Here is a 17516-nt window from a genome sequence, read left to right on the forward strand (position 1 = left end):
GTTCTGCAGGTGGGGACCACAGACCACTTCTCAGTTCCTATGCTTCCTGGCTGATGTTTTGGTCACTTTTGAATGCTGGCGGTGCTTTCACTCTATTGGTAGCATGAGACGGAGTCTACAACCCACACAAGTGGCTCAGGTAGTGCAGCTCATCCAGGATGGCACATCAATGCGAGCTGTGGCAAGAAGGTTTGCTGTGTCTGTCAGCATAGTGTCCAGAGCATGGAGGCGCTATCAGGAGACAGGCCAGTACATCAGGAGATGTGGAGGAGGCCGTAGGAGGGCAACAACCCAGCAGCAGGACCGCTACCTCCGCCTTTGTGCAAGGAGGAGCAGGAGAAGCACTGCCAGAGCCCTGCAAAATGACCTCCAGCAGGCCACAAATGTGCATGTGTCTGCTCAAACGGTCAGAAACAGACTCCATGAGGGTGGTATGAGGGCCTGAGGTCCACAGGTGGGGGTTGTGCTTACAGCCCAACACCGTGCAGGACATTTGGCATTTGCCAGAGTACACCAAGATTGGCAAATTGGCCACTGTGCTCTTCACAGATGAAAGCAGGTTCACACTGAGCGCGTGACAGACGTGACAGAGTCTGCAGACGCCGTGGAGAACGTTCCGCTGCCTGCAACATCCTCCAGCATGACCGGTTTGGCGGTGGGTCAGTCATGGTGTGGGGTGGCATTTCTTTGGGAGGCCGCACAGCCCTCCATGTGCTCGCCAGAGGTAGCCTGACTGCCATTAGGTACCGAGATGAGATCCTCAGACCCCTTGTGAGACCATATGCTGGTGCGGTTGGCCCTGGGTTCCTCCTAATTCAAGACAATGCTAGACCTCATGTGGCTGGAGTGTGTCAGCAGTTCCTGCAAGAGGAAGGCATTGATGCTATGGACTGGCCCACCCGTTCCCCAGACCTGAATCCAATTGAGCACATCTGGGACATCATGTCTCGCTCCATCCACCAATGCCACGTTGCACCACAGACTGTCCAGGAGTTGGCGGATGCTTTAGTCCAGGTTTGGGAGGAGATCCCTCAGGAGTCCATCCGCCACCTCATCAGGAGCATGCCCAGGCGTTGTAGGGAGGTCATACAGGCACGTGGAGGCCACACACACTACTGAGCCTCATTTTGACTTGTTTTAAGGACATTACATCAAAGTTGGATCAGCCTGTAGTGTGGTTTTCCACTTTAATTTTGAGTGTGACTCCAAATCCAGACCTCCATGGGTTGATAAATTGGATTTCCATTGATTATTTTTGTGTGATTTTTGTTGTCAGCACATTCAACTATGTAAAGAAAAAAGTATTTAAAAGATTATTTCTTTCATTCAGATGTAGGATGTGTTGTTTAAGTGTTCCCTTTATTTTTTTGAGCAGTATATTATACATATATTGCCATTCATTCTGATCTGAACTCCAACCCTCCGATGTCCACAGATTAACCCACCTTTTCCAGTATGCCATTTTGCTATTTCACTTGGCAATACATGTCTCCATTTGACTGTGATGTCACCCGAGGGTCCTGAACCTCCCTATTTGTAACATTTCTACCATATCGCCCTAAAAATAAATACTTTACCCCAGAGTATAATGATATTACCCACTGACTGATCGTGGTTTTTCAGATCCCTTAACAATACAGTTTGCAAGTCCATCTTAACCCTGATAATATGACGCCACAACCATTCCTGGACCTGACTCCAAAAGCGAGCCACCGATGGACAGTACCAGAAAATATGTCCTATTGATTCTGTTTCCTCGTGGCAGAGTCTGCACAGGGCTGACTGTCCTATTGATTCTGTTTCCTCGTGGCAGAGTCTGCACAGGGCTGACTGTCCTATTGATTCTGTTTCCTCGTGGCAGAGTCTGCACAGGGCTGACTGTTCTATTGATTCTGTTTCCTCGTGGCAGAGTCTGCACAGGGCTGACTGTTCTATTGATTCTGTTTCCTCGTGGCAGAGTCTGCACAGGGCTGACTGTCCTATTGATTCTGTTTCCTCGTGGCAGAGTCTGCACAGGGCTGACTGTTCTATGCCCCATATATTGAGCATTCTTTTTGTAACAAGTATGTTGTATAATAGCTTATATCGAAGCGAATGGGACTGCAGTGTCAATAGTTATGTCAGTTCATAGACCCGATGCCAAAGTATTGGGACCTCAAAAACCTGTTTCCAAATTGCTTGCATTTTATACCGTATTGCTGTCAAACATTTTGACTCAGTGAAACTGATACATTTTTCAATTTATACTAATAATTTTAAGCCATTTCTGATTTTAAATGGGAGAAAACTAGACAAATTGTTTAATTTCTTAAGTAATTGACTCTTCCAATTTTGTGGCAGAGCCACGATGAGTTGGTTATCTTGTATTGTGTATACACCTCCATACGCTGTTGTTAGTTGTGTGACATCATTTGACTGTTCTTGTTTACAATGTCCTTCATAGATATACAATTTCTTTTACAAGAAAATCGATTTTTTTAAATCTATCAGTACATTGGAGTTTAGCCATATTATTTGATGTAATTTATCTGGAGGATGACATTGTAGCCAACTCTGTATGACTTCATTTAAAAGGAGGATAGTTTAAAACATGGGTCCATTGTCAATCCACCCAAAATGTAAAGTTTTAATCTGAAAAAGGCTTCTCTCCTGTGTGTGTTAGCTGATGAACTTTCAGCTCAGCTGATGTTTTGAAGCATTTCCCACAGTCAGAGCAGGAGTAAGGCTTCTCTCGTGTGTAGCCGTTGGTGTGATTTTAAGCTGCCCTGTCGAGAGAAACTCTTCCCACAGTCAAAGCAAGAGTAAGGCTTCTCTCCTGTATGTATAGGTTGGTGTGATTTTAAGCTGCTCTGTAGAGAGATTCTTCCCACAGTCAGAGAAGAAGTAAGGCTTCTGTCCTGTATGTATTAGCTGGTGACAGTTTAAGGTATTCAATCGGGAAAAACTCATTCCACAGTCAGAGCAGAAGTAAGGCTTCTCTCCTGTGTGTGTTCTCTGATGAACATTTATTGCAGATGATGTTGTGAAGCACTTCCCACAGTCAGAGCAGGAGTAAGGCTTCTCTCCTGTATGTATACGCTGGTGTGATTTTAATCTGCTCTCTGGAGAGAAACTCTTTCCACAGTCAGAGCAGAAGTAAGGCTTCTCTCCTGTATGTATACGTTGGTGTGCATTTAAATGGACCAGTTGAGAAAATGTCTTCCCACAGTCAGAGCAGGAATATGGCTTCTCTCCTGTATGTATATGTTTGTGTGTTTTTAAGGTATCCAATCCAGAGAAACTGACCCCACAGTCAGAGCAGGAGTAAGGCTTCTCTCCTTTATGTATACGTTGGTGTGTTTTTAAACTGCTCTGTTGAGAGAAACTTTTTCCACATTCGGAGCAAGAGTAAGGCGTCTCTCCTGTGTGTGTTCTCTGATGAACTGTCAGAGACCTTGATGTTTTGAAGCTTTTTCCACAGTCAGTACAGGAATACAGATGATCTCTTGTGTGTATTTTTAGGTGCATTTCTAGTTTTGATAGAATTGGGAAAATCTCCTCACAATGTGGGCAGTGGTGAGACCTCTTAGGTCTGTGATCTTCCTGTTGTTGCTCTCTGGATGTAGAGAATGTCTCAACATAGTCTCCTGTGTGAACAACATCAGAAGAACCAGTCAGTTGATGAGATATACATATGACTTTATATCAGTAGGCTGTTCAATACAAAAGGGAATAAAACTAATTCTAAAAGTGGATAAGAGTTGAAGGCAAAATAGGGGCAAAAGGAGTGAAAATGATGTGATAGTGAGTGGAGGATGACAAGTTAGCAACCATCAATTCTATTTCTAGTGCTGTTAATTCAGAAAGTAAACCAAATTCCAATTCCAAATTTCCTCTTTTCAAAGGTTTGACAATAACTAATTTCAGTGTTCAATTAACTGAATTTGCATTTTTTTAAATGTTGACAATACTGGTATCAAACCATGCAAGTGTCAGTAGCATGAAATAACATCTACCTTCTCATTGAAACTGTTCATCATGAAACAGTTCTACAGCAACTTTTCATGTACAGTGGTGTCATGACGTTGGCCTCTTTGAGTACAGGGAGGACAGTTGACCCCCCCCCCCCCCCCCCCCCTTGCACCATCCCCCAACCAACCTTCCCCCACCCAGGCCCTGTGTGAAAGGGTTGTAAAAACTCTAAGAGAAGAATCTTACAACCACATGGCCCAGTTGAGACACAGAGGGGTCCCATAGAGAGACACAGGAAATTCTTCCAACTCACAGAATTGGGGAACCGAATGACATTTGTGTTCTGGAGAAGGTATGGAAGATTGGTGAAGAATCCAGCTACGAACTGGTCCGCTTGGTACAATTTTGTGATACTCAGAAGAGACAATATAGCCATATTACCATAAAACTGTTTATATAATAGCCTCAGCGATGAGACTTGCATCCACATGGTTGTATAAAATGTATTAATAAGGATAAAGCTATTTGTAATACATTGAGATGCTATGTACTGATGTTAATGTGATAGAATTGTATTTCTGTACCAAGCTTAACTCAGTCATCGGCACGCCCCCCAGGGACACAGACAGGCCCAGGCGTCACGTGACATGTTCACTATAAAACTATACCCTGATTTACTTTCTTCAGACCAGGCCTCCACTCCATTGCGAGAAGTTGGCCAATAGGTTTGACCATCCAAGTACTCTACTGAAAGTGAACCATACCACGTGGTTAACTTTTAGACTATTGATACCGACAGAATAAGAACAAGTCTTTGATATTAATTATTAGTCTGCAGCTAAGTAAATTATATCATTGAACCTGAAGACCAACGAAACATCCATTCTATAACGACATTAATGAATGTCGCTTTGAAAGATCCATTCTGAGAGAGAGAGAGAGAGAGAGAGAGCTCTCCATCAGAACGACGCTCCAACAAGGATCCCGACGACACACTGAGCGTAAATATATATTGATTGCAATTGTTCCCGAATGAGTGAGCGTTCAATTGTTAATATTAATGAACTCTGTGTACCTCCTCAGCTGACCATTTATGACCCATTGTCTAACAGACCAGCCATGCCTGTTAGCCATTAGGGCACATTACTCTACCAATCCTTTGTGACGATAATTACTGTTTGTATGTTTTCTGTTAATTACTTAGTGTAGTAAATAAATGATTTTAAGACAATTGATGTATGGATGATTTTAGTAAAGACTGGGTTCGTGCAGATACATCAATTTACGACGTTTGGAATGAGACTGGACGCGAGGTAAAATACACCATTTAAACCAGAAGATAATCGGCCTATAATATAATATAATATTATAATATAGGAAAGTTATATTAGGAAAATTATAACTTTGTAATCTGAATATTTTCCTTGGTGCCCCGATCTCCTAGTTAATTACAATTAAACGATTAATCAGTTTAATCGCGTGATAATAATTACAGGGAGTTAATTGATAAACATGTCTTCAGTTTAATGGTACCCCAAAGACACGACAGTGGGAAGTTGGAATGAAAAACAAACTTTGTTGCGCAGTCTGGAGTTTCTCAGGGATATGTGATGTCAGAATTACAGAATTTAACCTAGAAGTAGACTGGGTCATAACGAATGGAGGTCTAACTTAAGATAACTTATAGATAGAACCTGCTGTTACCATGATTAACAGATATCCCAATCTTGTCCTCCACTTCTTCATCTTTAATGTTAACATTCAGCTCCAGTGTTTGACTGCAGTCTTCCAGCTTCACTGATGCCATCTCTGGATCCTGCAGTACAAACTGGGCTCCACTGTCACAATCAGGACCCAGTGACTGTAGGTTTGGACTCAGTGTGGAAGGAGAGAGGCAGGCTGGGTTTGTCCTCACTGTTGATGTTACCGGCCTCAGACTTAATCTGAGTCGGCCTGTAGTAATAAAGAGAAACGGACACAAAAAACTTATTGTCTTCACAGTTCTGGCACATTCTTTATTCTCTAAAATAATATTCAATTTTTTCTTGTTCAGTTATCTAATTTCAATAGATCAGGTAACTAAACACTGAAAACAAAACCTGAATTCACATCAGACACACATACCTTAAATTACACAACGTAAGTGCACTTAATCTATAGTAGATTTCCTAAATTCATATAAATGACTCAAAAACCATTTAGTACAAGTTTGCAGTATGTTTTAGGCAGCACTATGTACTATTTTCCTGAATAACCTTGTCTTCGCTGTATTATTTCGCTCATAACCAATGGTTAGTTATGAGTAAAAGTAAAAAATAACTGCTATACATCAAATTCCTTACATTAAAGCTACAATATGTAACTTTTTGGGCAACCCGACCAAATGCACATATAAATGTGAGTTATAGATCTGTCAGTCTCATTGAAAGCAAGTCTAAGAAGCGGTAGATCTGTTCTGTGTGTGATATTTCTATGCTTTCCCTTCCTAAGTTTAGTTATTGTCTTTTACTTTTGGTTTTGTACACCTGAATAGAGGATAACTACAGTGAATTCGGGAAAGTATTCAGACCCCTTGAGTTTTTCCACTGTTACGTTACAGCCTTATTCGAAAATGGATTAAATAAAAAAAAATCCTCATCAATCTACACACAATACCAAGTATTAAAAGGCGAAAACAAGTTAACATTTTTGCAAATGTATTAAAAACAAACTAACATTTTACATAAGTATTAACTCTGACAGAGTTCCAGAGTTCCTCTGTGGAGATGGGAGAAACTCCCCAAATACAAGTGTGCCAAGCTTGTAGCGTCATACGACAGAAGATTCAAGGCTGTAATCGCTGCCAAAGGTACTTCAACAAAGTACTGAGGAAAGGGTCTGAGTACTTATGTAAATGTGGTATTTCAGTTTTTACCTTGTCATTATGGAGTATTGTGTGTAGATTGATGAGGGGAAAAAAACGATTTAATACATTTTAGAATAAGGCTGTAACGTAATAAAATGTGGGAAAAGTAAAGGGGTCTGAATACTTTCCAAATGCACTGTACAATATTTGTGGTTATGGAAAAGTTATTTCACAGCAGTTTAGATGGTACAATGATTCTCCACACCGCTTGGTTTGTCACAAACTGAAATCCGTATTATTCAAATTCATGCAAACAGGAAATGGAGGAGGGATTTCTGCATAACGCATCTTTAAGCAAACCAGACTGTTTTTATTTATTTATGGACGGCCAGGGGCACACTCCAACACTCAGGGATCATTTACAAATGCAACATTTGTGTTTAGTGAGTCTGACAGATCAGAGGGAGTAGCGATGACAACGCATGAATTGGACCATATTGCTCTCCTGCCTGAGCATTCGAAATGTGACAAGTACTTTTGGGTGTCAGTGAAAATGTATGGGAGCAAAAAGTACATATATTCTTTAGGAATGTAGTGGAGTAAAAGTTGCCAGGAAATATCAATAGTAAACTAAACTCAGCAAAAAAAGAGAAACGCCCCTTTTTCAGGACCCTGTCTTTCAAAGATAATTTGTAAAAATTCAAATAACTTCACAGATCTTCATTGTAAAGGGTTTAAACACTGGTTCCCATGCTTGCTCAATGAACCATAAACAATTAATATGTACCTGTGGAACAGTCGTTAAGACACTAACAGCTTACATACGGTACGCAATTAAGGTCACAGTTATGAAAACTTAGGACACTAAAGAGGCCTTTCTACTGACTCTGAAAAACACCAAAAGAAAGATGCCCAGGGTCCCTGCTCATCTGTGTGAACGTGCCTTAGGCATGCTGCAAGGAGGCATGAGGACTGCAGATGTGGCCAGGGCAATAAATTGCAATGTCCGTACCGTGAGACGCCTAAGACAGTGCTACAGGGAGACAGGACGGACAGCTGATCGTCCTCACAGTGGCAGACCACGTGTAACAACACCTACACAGGATCGGAACATTCGAACATCACACCTGCGGGACAGGTACAGGATGGCAACAACAACTGCCCGAGTTACACCAGGAACGCACAATCCCTCCATCAGTGCTCAGACTGTCCGCAATAGGCTGAGAGAGGCTGGACTGTGGGCTTGTAGGCCTGTTGTAAGGCAGGTCCTCACCAGACATCACCGGCAACAACGTCGCCTATGGGCACAAACCCACCATCGCTGGACCAGGCAGGACTAGCAAAAAGTGCTCTTCACTGACGAGTCGCGGTTTTGTCTCACCAGGGGTGATGGTCGGATTCGCGTTTATCGTCGAAGGAATGAGCGTTACACCAAGGCCTGTACTCTGGAGCGGGATTGATTTGGAGGTGGAGGGTCATTGCAGCCAATCACAGCGCTGTGCGTTACAGGAAAGACATCCTCCTCCCTCATGTGGTACCCTTCCTGCAGGCTTATCCTGACATGACCCTCCAGCATGACAATGCCACCAGCCATGCTGCTCGTTCTGTGCGTGATTTCCTGCAAGACAGGAATGTCAGTGTTCTGCCATGGACAGCGAAGAGCCCGGATCTCAATCCCATTGAGCACGTCTGGGATCTGTTGGATCGGAGGGTGAGGGCTAGGGCCATTCCCCCCAGAAATGTCCGGGAACTTGCAGGTGCCTTGGTGGAAGAGTGGGGTAACATCTCACAGCAAGAACTGGCAAATCTGGTGCAGTCCATGAGGAGGAGATGCAGTGCAGTACTTAATGCAGCTGATGGCCACACCAGATACTGACTGTTACTTTTGATTTTGACCCCCCTTTGTTCAGGGACACATTATTCAATTTCTGTTCATCACATGTCTGTGGAACTTGTTCAGTTTGTCTCAGTTGTTGAATCTTATGTTCATACAAATATTTACACATGTTAAGTTTGCTGGAAATGAATGCAGTTGACAGTGAGAGGACGCTTCTTTTTCTGCTGAGTTTAGATCTAACAATGGGGAACCATGAGGGCCAAGGTTACCTGCCGCCCCAAGCTTGCTGATATATCTTTGCTGTAATGTTCACCCAGCCGGCTTGCCGTCTCGTAGCGCGCATCATCATCTGCGTTGACCAGGGTAGTGGGATGGATGGAGTCAGACAGACTCGATGTTACCCGCAGGCTTTACAATCTGTTTGACAGCTGGTGAATAACGATGTCAAGGTTTGCATTAAAGACGTTGACTCTAAAACTACTCTCCCCATCAAACACTCGTCCTCGTATAGCTCATCAAAATGATGCCTCGCCTTCCTTGCCTTCCTTCTCCGAGTGTCTTCAAAAGACTTCTGAGCTCCCCAATTGTCGGCAAGGGTCTTTGCAGTGACTTTGACCTTCTCAAAATCCTGTCGGAATCCGGACAGGACCTCTATAATGTCCTTGAGTAGGCTAACTGCCCTGTGCAGGTCTGCATCTTTGGCCTGTAGCATTTTGGCCTGTAGCAGTTGTCTCTTGATAGCTAGCTCAACTGTTCCTGTTGGGGATAGGGGGCAGTATTTGCACGGCCGGATAAAAAACGTACCCGATTTAATCTGGTTACTACTCCTGCCCAGTAACTAGAATATGCATATAATTGTTTGATTTGGATAGAAAACACCCTAAAGTTTCTAAAACTGTTTGAATGGTGTCTGGGAGTATAACAAAACTCATTTGGCAGGGCAAAACCTGAGAAGATTCCAAACAGGAAGCGCCCTCTCTGACCATTTCTTGGCCTTCTTTGTCATCTCTATCCAAAACAGGGGATCTCTGGCATAACGTGACATTTTCTAATGCTCCCATAGGCTCTCAGAAGGCGCCAGGACGTTGAATGATGACTTTGCAGGCCATGGCTGAAAAACAGTAGCGCATTTGGTAAGTGGTCGATCTGAGAACAATGAGACTGGGGTGCGCGTGCACGAGACGACTCCATGTTTACATTTTCAGTCTTTGAACGAAAACAAGGTTTCCAGGTCGGAATATTATCGCTATTTTACGAGAAAAAAAGCATAAAAATTGATTTTAAACAGCGTTTGACATGGTTCGAAGTACGGCAATGGAATATTTTGAAATTTTTTATCACGAAACGCGCCAGGCGTGTCACCCTTCATTACCCTTCGGATAGTGTCTTGAACGCACGAACAAAACGCCGCTATTTGGATATAACTATGGATTATTTGGAACCAAACCAACATTTGTTATTGAAGTAGAAGTCCTGGGAGTGCATTCTGACGAAGAACAGCAAAGGTAATCCAATTGTTCTTACAGTAAATCTGAGTTTGGTGAGTACCAAACTTGGTGGGTGTCAAAATAGCTAGCCTGTGATGGCCGGGCTATCTACTCAGAATATTGCAAAATGTGCTTTCACCGAAAAGCTATTTTAAAATCGGACATAGCGATTGCATAAAGGAGTTGTGTATCTATAATTCTTAAAATAATTGTTATGTTTTTTGTGAACGTTTATCGTGAGTAATTTAGTAAATTCACCGGAAGTGTTTGGTGGGAATGCAATTCACATGCTAATGTAAAAAGCTGGTTTTTGATATAAATATGAACTTGATTGAACAAAACATGCATGTATTGTATAACATAATGTCCTAGGAGTGTCATCTGATGAAGATCATCAAAGGTTAGTGCTGCATTTAGCTGTCTTCTGGGTTTTTGTGACATTATATGCTAGCTTGAAAAATGGGTGTCTGATTATTTCTGGCTGGGTACTCTGCTGACATAATCTAATGTTTTGCTTTCGTTGTAAAGCCTTTTTGAAATCGGACAGTGTGGTTAGATTAACGAGAGTCTTGTCTTTAAAATGGTGTAAAATAGTCATATGTTTGAGAAATTGAAGTAATAGCATTTCTAAGGTATTTGAATATCGCGCCACGGGATTCCACTCGCTGTTGACTAGGGTGGGACGCAAACGTCCAACCTAGCCCATAGAGGTTAAAACGATGACAGAAACAACAACGCTTTGGAGAGTGTTTGCACAATGAATCCCAGATTGCATTTCATTATCTTAAAATGGTATTGAAACTATTGAAAAATATGATTTTATTTAGAAAATGTATTGATTTATTATCATCAATACACTAAAATATCATGTTGACTTATATAGTGACAAAAAATAAATTGTTGGTGAAACCATCAGTGGGATCATTTATCATTTAGCCTACATTAAAGAACAATCTTCTCAAATTGTGGGCATGATGGACCCATGTCAAAAATTAATACTTGGGCACGGTAGGGCGGTATTGAATTACATATGGGCCCGTGTCTCCACAGATCAGGGCTCATGTACGCTGCGGGCCCTGGTGCATTCGCACCGGCTGCACCGGCTAAAGCTACGCCACTGGGTGGTATACAGAAGATTTGGTAAAATACCAAGTCCATATTATGGAAAGAACAGCTCAAATAAACCATTTGAATTTTAGTTAGTCCAACATAATGCTTGAGCGTTGCTGTCAGCACCATGGAGTGAATCCTTACCACCGCTGCACCTGGCTATCAGCCACAGGAGCCTCGTCTGGCAGCTAAACAGTTAATTCAGCCTCATTTACTGCTGATATGACTGACTTGCTTAAACAAATATGGTTTCTACTGACTCCTTGTGGATTTGTTTAAGTCGATAAGAACCGCCTAGTTAAATTAAGGTTAAATAACAATAAAATATGTACATGCTAAAATCGCCACTGTAAAGCACATAGGGTGTTCACTCCTTAGGCCTTCCTTTCTGTGTCGGACTTCTGGGGTGGAACATCTACTTCTGAAAGTACCATGCTTAGATTCATAATGACATCTCAGATTGAACTCTTTGCAAACAGCGACAGTCTCGTTACAAACAAGTCACACTGGTTTGAAATTGGAGAAATACGATGAATATGGGTGATCAAATACAATTTTATGTCACATGCGCTGAATACAACGAATACAACCTTACAGTGAAATGCTTACTTACAAGCCCTTAAAACCTCTTGAGGATACCCTAGGATAGGGGGCGCCACAGCGCATTTTTAAAAAAATTCGTTCCCATTTTCAACGGCCTACTAATCAAACTCAGAAGCTAGGACATGCATATACTTATTATATATGGATAGAAAACACCCTAAAGTTTCTAAAACTGTTTGAATGGTGTCTGTGAGTATAACAGAACTCCTATGGCAGTCAAAACCCCGAGACCGATTGAAACAGGAAGTGGAATTCAGAATTGTGGACTCGACTTCTCATCTTTCCCTATTAATCACACCGTTAACAATGGTTCAGTGAGCACTTCCTATTGCTTCCACTAGATGTCGCCAGTCTTTTCACAGTGGTTTGAGCCTTATACAGTCGAAACTCAGTGAATGAGACGCGTTGGAAATTGGTCACGGGATGGGCCATCACCATTATGACGCCGGCGGCCATGTCTACCCCCACCTTTGTAAACGGTTTGAAACACAATGAAATCATCCCCCTCGAATCTTATTGGCTCTCTTGGTGTTACAGGCCCTGAAGATTAATGTTTTACAACGTTTGACATGTTTGAACGAACCTAAATGGGAAAAAAACGTTTCATTTCGAAACGGCTGTGCCGCGCCCGGCAGAGTATTTGGATACAGCATTCAGACGCGCTAACAACAGAAAGCTAATGGAACATAAATGATGGACTTTTTCGACCGAAAATACATCTGTTGTGGACCTGGGATTCCTGGAAGTGTTTTCTGATGAAGACAACTAAAGGTAGGCGATTATTGACAATATTATACAAGATGAGATGTGACATGCGATTGTTCCAAGATGGCGCCGAGCTCGGTTTATTAGCTCATTTTCTGTGTATCGCATCTCCTTTTATCGCAAAGTGTGATTACCCAGTAAAGTTAATTTAAAATCTGGTATGACAGGTTTTCTCAAGAGATATTCATCTATAAATGTTAGATTGACAATATACATTTAAAAAATCGTTTTCGAATAGTAATAAATGGAATTATGCGCTGTTTCCCGGGACGCATTTGAGGGGAAAATAGTCAGTCAACTTTTACGCGCCGATGTAAAATGCTGTTTTTATATATAAATATGACCTTTATTGAACAAAAGAATGCATGCATTGTATAACATGATGTCCTAGGTGTGTCATCTGATGAAGTTTGTGAAAGGTTAGTGCTGCATTTAGCTGTTTTTGGTTATTTGTGATGCAAGTGGTTGGTCGGAAAATGGCTATGTTGCTTCTTTTTACGATGGACTCATCTAACATAATCTAATGATTTGCTTTTCCTGTAAAACCTTTTTGAAATCGGACGACGTGGGTCGATTCAGGAGAGGTGTATCTATAAAAAAATAAAATAAAAAAAAAATATTTTTTTAATTATGATTTTTTTTAATGCTAATTGGCGATATGATTTTTCGCTGGATTTTGATCCCGCTAACGGGATCAGACGATGATTAACCAACAATGCAGTTTTAAGAAGAAAAAAAAAAAAAAAGTTACAAATTATTAAAGAGCAGCAGTAAAATAACAATAGCGAGGCTATATGCATGGGGTACTGGTACAGAGTCAATGTGCGGGGCACCGGTTAGTCAAGGTAATTGAGGTAATATGTACATGTAGGTGGAGTTATTAAAGTGATTATGCATAGATAATAACAGAGAGTAGCAGCAGCATAAAAGGGGGGGGGGGGGCAGCAATGCAAATAGTCTGGGTAGCCATTTGACTAGCTGTTCAGGAGTCTTATGGCTTGGGGGTAGAAGCTGTTTAGAAGCCTCTTGGATCTTGACTTGGCGCTCCAGTACCGCTTGCCATGCGTTAGCAGAGAGAACAGTTTATGACTAGGGTGGCTGGAGTCTTTGACAATTTTTAGGGCCTTCCTCTGACACCGCCTGTTATAGAAGTCCTGGATGGCAGGAAGCTTGGCCCTAGTGATGTACTGGGCCGTACGCACTACCCTCTGTAGTGCCTTGCATTCGGAGGCCGAGCAGTTGCCATACCAGGCAGTGATGCAACCAGTCAGGATGCTCTCGATGGTGCAGCTGTAGAACCTTTTGAGGATCTGAGGACCCATGCCAAATCTTTTCAGTCTCCTGAGAGGAATAGGTTTTGTTGTGCCCTCTTCACAATGGGCCTTTTTGTGTCTCAGGGTTCGATTTTTAAGATAAAATGTTAATTTAGATTTGGTTTATTTCATATCCATTAAGTAGATACTAAAATAACCTTCAACTCTTTTTCAGCATGTCTGGATTTCACTGTTTTTGTTCTGTCTCACACCCAGACTTTTGACATTCTTCTATGTATTACACTTAATACAGTCGTCTCTAAGTATTGTGTCATTAACTACATGACAATAACCTTTTTTCAAAAGTTTGTACTTGGTTACCATGGATATGAATAGTGACATGGATGTCATGGAGTCGATTTGGTCATAACCAAATAGTCTATAATTCCATCACATTATGTTAATTTTTGAAATTGTTTTAATTATGTGTATTTAGGATATATTGTATGCTAGCTGTTCAACTGGAGTTAGCCTGCTAGATTCCCTGCTATTTATGACCAAATGTCGTAAAATGTCATTCCCACCACACGTCATTACCACCACATAATGAACTGTGATGGTAAAGACAGAATGTGGTGGTAATGACAAAATGTGTTAGTTCATACATTTATACTTGCCGTAAGACCTGGAAAGACAAACAAATGACATATATGATCATGGTTCAGTTGAAATTGAACACTAAATAAGATCATTACATGTTGTATTGTGTTAGGATGGTTGAGTGATTTTGATGTCTATTCATGTGACTTACTATAGTTATTGCTGGGTTAAGGTTAAATGACAACATTTAGACATGACAACTCACTACCGAGTTCCAAACTGCCACTATCACAAGGGTTAGTAACTACCAAGGGTGAGAAAGAATTCATTTCAAGTAGTTCCAGTGAAAGAAAATCTTAACGCTACAGCAGACAATGACATTCTAGATGATTCAGTGCTTCCAACTTTGTGGCAACAGTTTTGGGGAAGGCCCTTTCCTGTTACAGCATGACAGTGTCCCCGTGCACAAAGCAAGGTCCATACAGAAGCGGTTTGTTGAGATCTGTGTGGAAGAACTTGACTGGCCCGCACAGAGCCCTGACCCTTACCCCATCGAACACCTTTGGGATGAATTGGAACAAATGGTCTGTTCTATATCTTCAATCAAATTAAACATGTACTACTGTGACATTAAAATGTTTCATGGTATTTTTCATCAGTTGTTTTATATGAAATGTCATTTCCACCACACTCTATTACCACAACGCTAAGTCATTACCATCACGGTACATATTTCTGTGGAAAAGGTTATTAAATTACAACTGATATAAATTATTTTTCCCATATGTGAACCTTTTATACTTGTTCTTAAGATAATATTTTACATTACTTTAGAAATTAAGATTTTGATGTGGTAAATACATGTTTCTGAGTATAATCAAGGCATGTATTGATATTTAGACATGACAATGATGAATACATATAATTAAGAACACTTCCAAATAGTAAAAAAAAATATATACAATTCATGTGAAATGTTATATTAAACACCTTAGGCGCAATTTCTGTAATTTCATTTTCAACTAAAATAGCTAATTTTAGTGGTAATGACATTTCCCCTCAGGTATTCAGAGAAACCGATAAAAATCTTTAATTGTTAAATAGTTTGGTCTCAGCCACTATTAGATCTTGTTTCCAGAGAGAGTGAAGAAGATATTCAGAGAAAAAGCAGTTTCAAGAGTTTTCATTTTCCAAAACATTTAACATGCCTGTATTTGTAAAATCAACCATATATTTTAATAGAACAGGTAGGACTATTAATATAGACATTGTTGATTTTACCACTGTAATCAGATCAACATTATTAAGTTATGGTCATTGGATTGATTAGCCCACTAACCACATGTTAAATGTGTAGGACTATGAATTGGGCAGCTATAGGCTATTTGTTAATAGGATAATTATGTTCTGGCCTGCAGACTAGCTACCAGCTCAGCAACAAATTGATTGGAGGCCAAACCTAGTTACCAATCCCCGTTGTGTATATAGTCAATTCAGTCTTCCCCTTCACCATCATCATCATTCAGATAATTCAAACGTGTGTGTGTATATAGTGTTAAACTTGAAGGACTCATTGTCTCGGTGAATTGAAATTGTTGTTCCCCACCAGTGCACTCAGAAGAGGAAACAATGATACAATGTAGTCTAACAACATCTCTCTCAAACAGCACAGATGTGAGATGTTTCACTGTAGAAGCACTGGTCCTCTTACATTTTAATTCCAGGTTGATAATCACAATATTTAAGGGCATATCAGGTGGTCTGCTCTGCCCATAACAGTCCCACCAAGCATAGGGTTGGTTGGTAAAAGATTGAAATGGGAAAATAATGTACCCATGAAAACCCTATGAAATAGCTCCCCAATACCATCTGATGTATATATTTAATGTATTACATGAATGGTGACCACAGTCCTTCCAACAATACATTTAAATAACATTTTACTGTGATTATTTCCACCCAGCTGCATGTAATCCATTTCAAATGTGTCTCCCAGTGCAGCTTTACTTCCAGGCTATTATGACACATCTGTCAGTTTCTTCTATGTTCCTAGGCCTAGTACAATAAAAAACATATGTTTTTTGGTCACTACCATTGCAGGAAAATACCATGCTACTGGTGCAACTAGCAAACCAAAAACAACATAATAGTAGTTATTTAGCCTGATAACACCACTCCTGACAGACACAGGCAGAAACTCTTGTATAAATGTAGCAGCCTGTACACCTAATAATTAGTGATCTGACATGTGTTATTGCATGGAAACTGTAGGCTACTAACAACAGCAGCTACATAGTCTAGCTTACTATGGCCCTGTCCCTCTGGCCAGGGTAAACACAGTGGTAATGTTGTGTATTGTATATACAGTATTTTACTTCAAAACAGTTTATTTCATTTAATTATACACAGGAGAAAAAACATGTATGTACAAACATTATTTTTCATTACATTCTTGTCATTTAGCAGATGTTCTTATCCAGAGCGATTTACAAGACAAATAAGGGTTAATTGCCTTGCTCAAGGGCACACTGACAGATTTTTCACCTAGTCGGCTCAGGATTCAAACCAGCAACCTTTCAGTTACTGGCCCAACACTGTTAACCTCTAGGCTACCTGCCACCAGATCAATTAACTTCAATACAGTTATTCAAATACATTCATCATCACCACCATCTTTATCTGATATGCACTGTGTACAAAACATTAGGAACACCTTCCTAATATTGAGTTGCAGCCCCCCTTTGTCCTCAGAACAGCCTCAATTCATCGGTGCATAGACTGTCCAAGGTGTTGAGTGTTCCACAGGGATTCTGGCCCAATGCTTCCCACAACTGTGGCAAGTTGGCTGGGAGTGGATCTCTACTCTGAATAGCTTGTACCATCTCCTCCCACAGATGCACAATTGGATTGAGATCTGGTGACTTGGCAGGCCACTGCAGTAAGCTGAATTCACTGTCATGGTTTCCTTGGAACCATTCCTGGACAAGCCTTGTGGCATGGGGCATAATCCTGCTGAAGAAATCTATTTGCAGATGGATACACTGCTGCCGTGAAGGGATGCACCT

At 41.0% G+C, this 17516-nt stretch overlaps 1 pseudogene; it reads right to left on the reverse strand.

Annotated features, from left to right (window-relative positions):
* Window positions 1-2626: 2626 nt before the first annotated feature.
* LOC145861060 (uncharacterized) lies at window positions 2627-3589 on the reverse strand (annotated as a pseudogene).
* Between the last annotated feature and the right edge of the window lie 13927 nt (window positions 3590-17516).

The sequence above is a fragment of the Salmo salar genome, chromosome 16 (assembly GCF_965601325.2).
Source record: "Salmo salar chromosome 16, fSalSal1, whole genome shotgun sequence".
Lineage (NCBI taxonomy): Eukaryota > Metazoa > Chordata > Actinopteri > Salmoniformes > Salmonidae > Salmo > Salmo salar.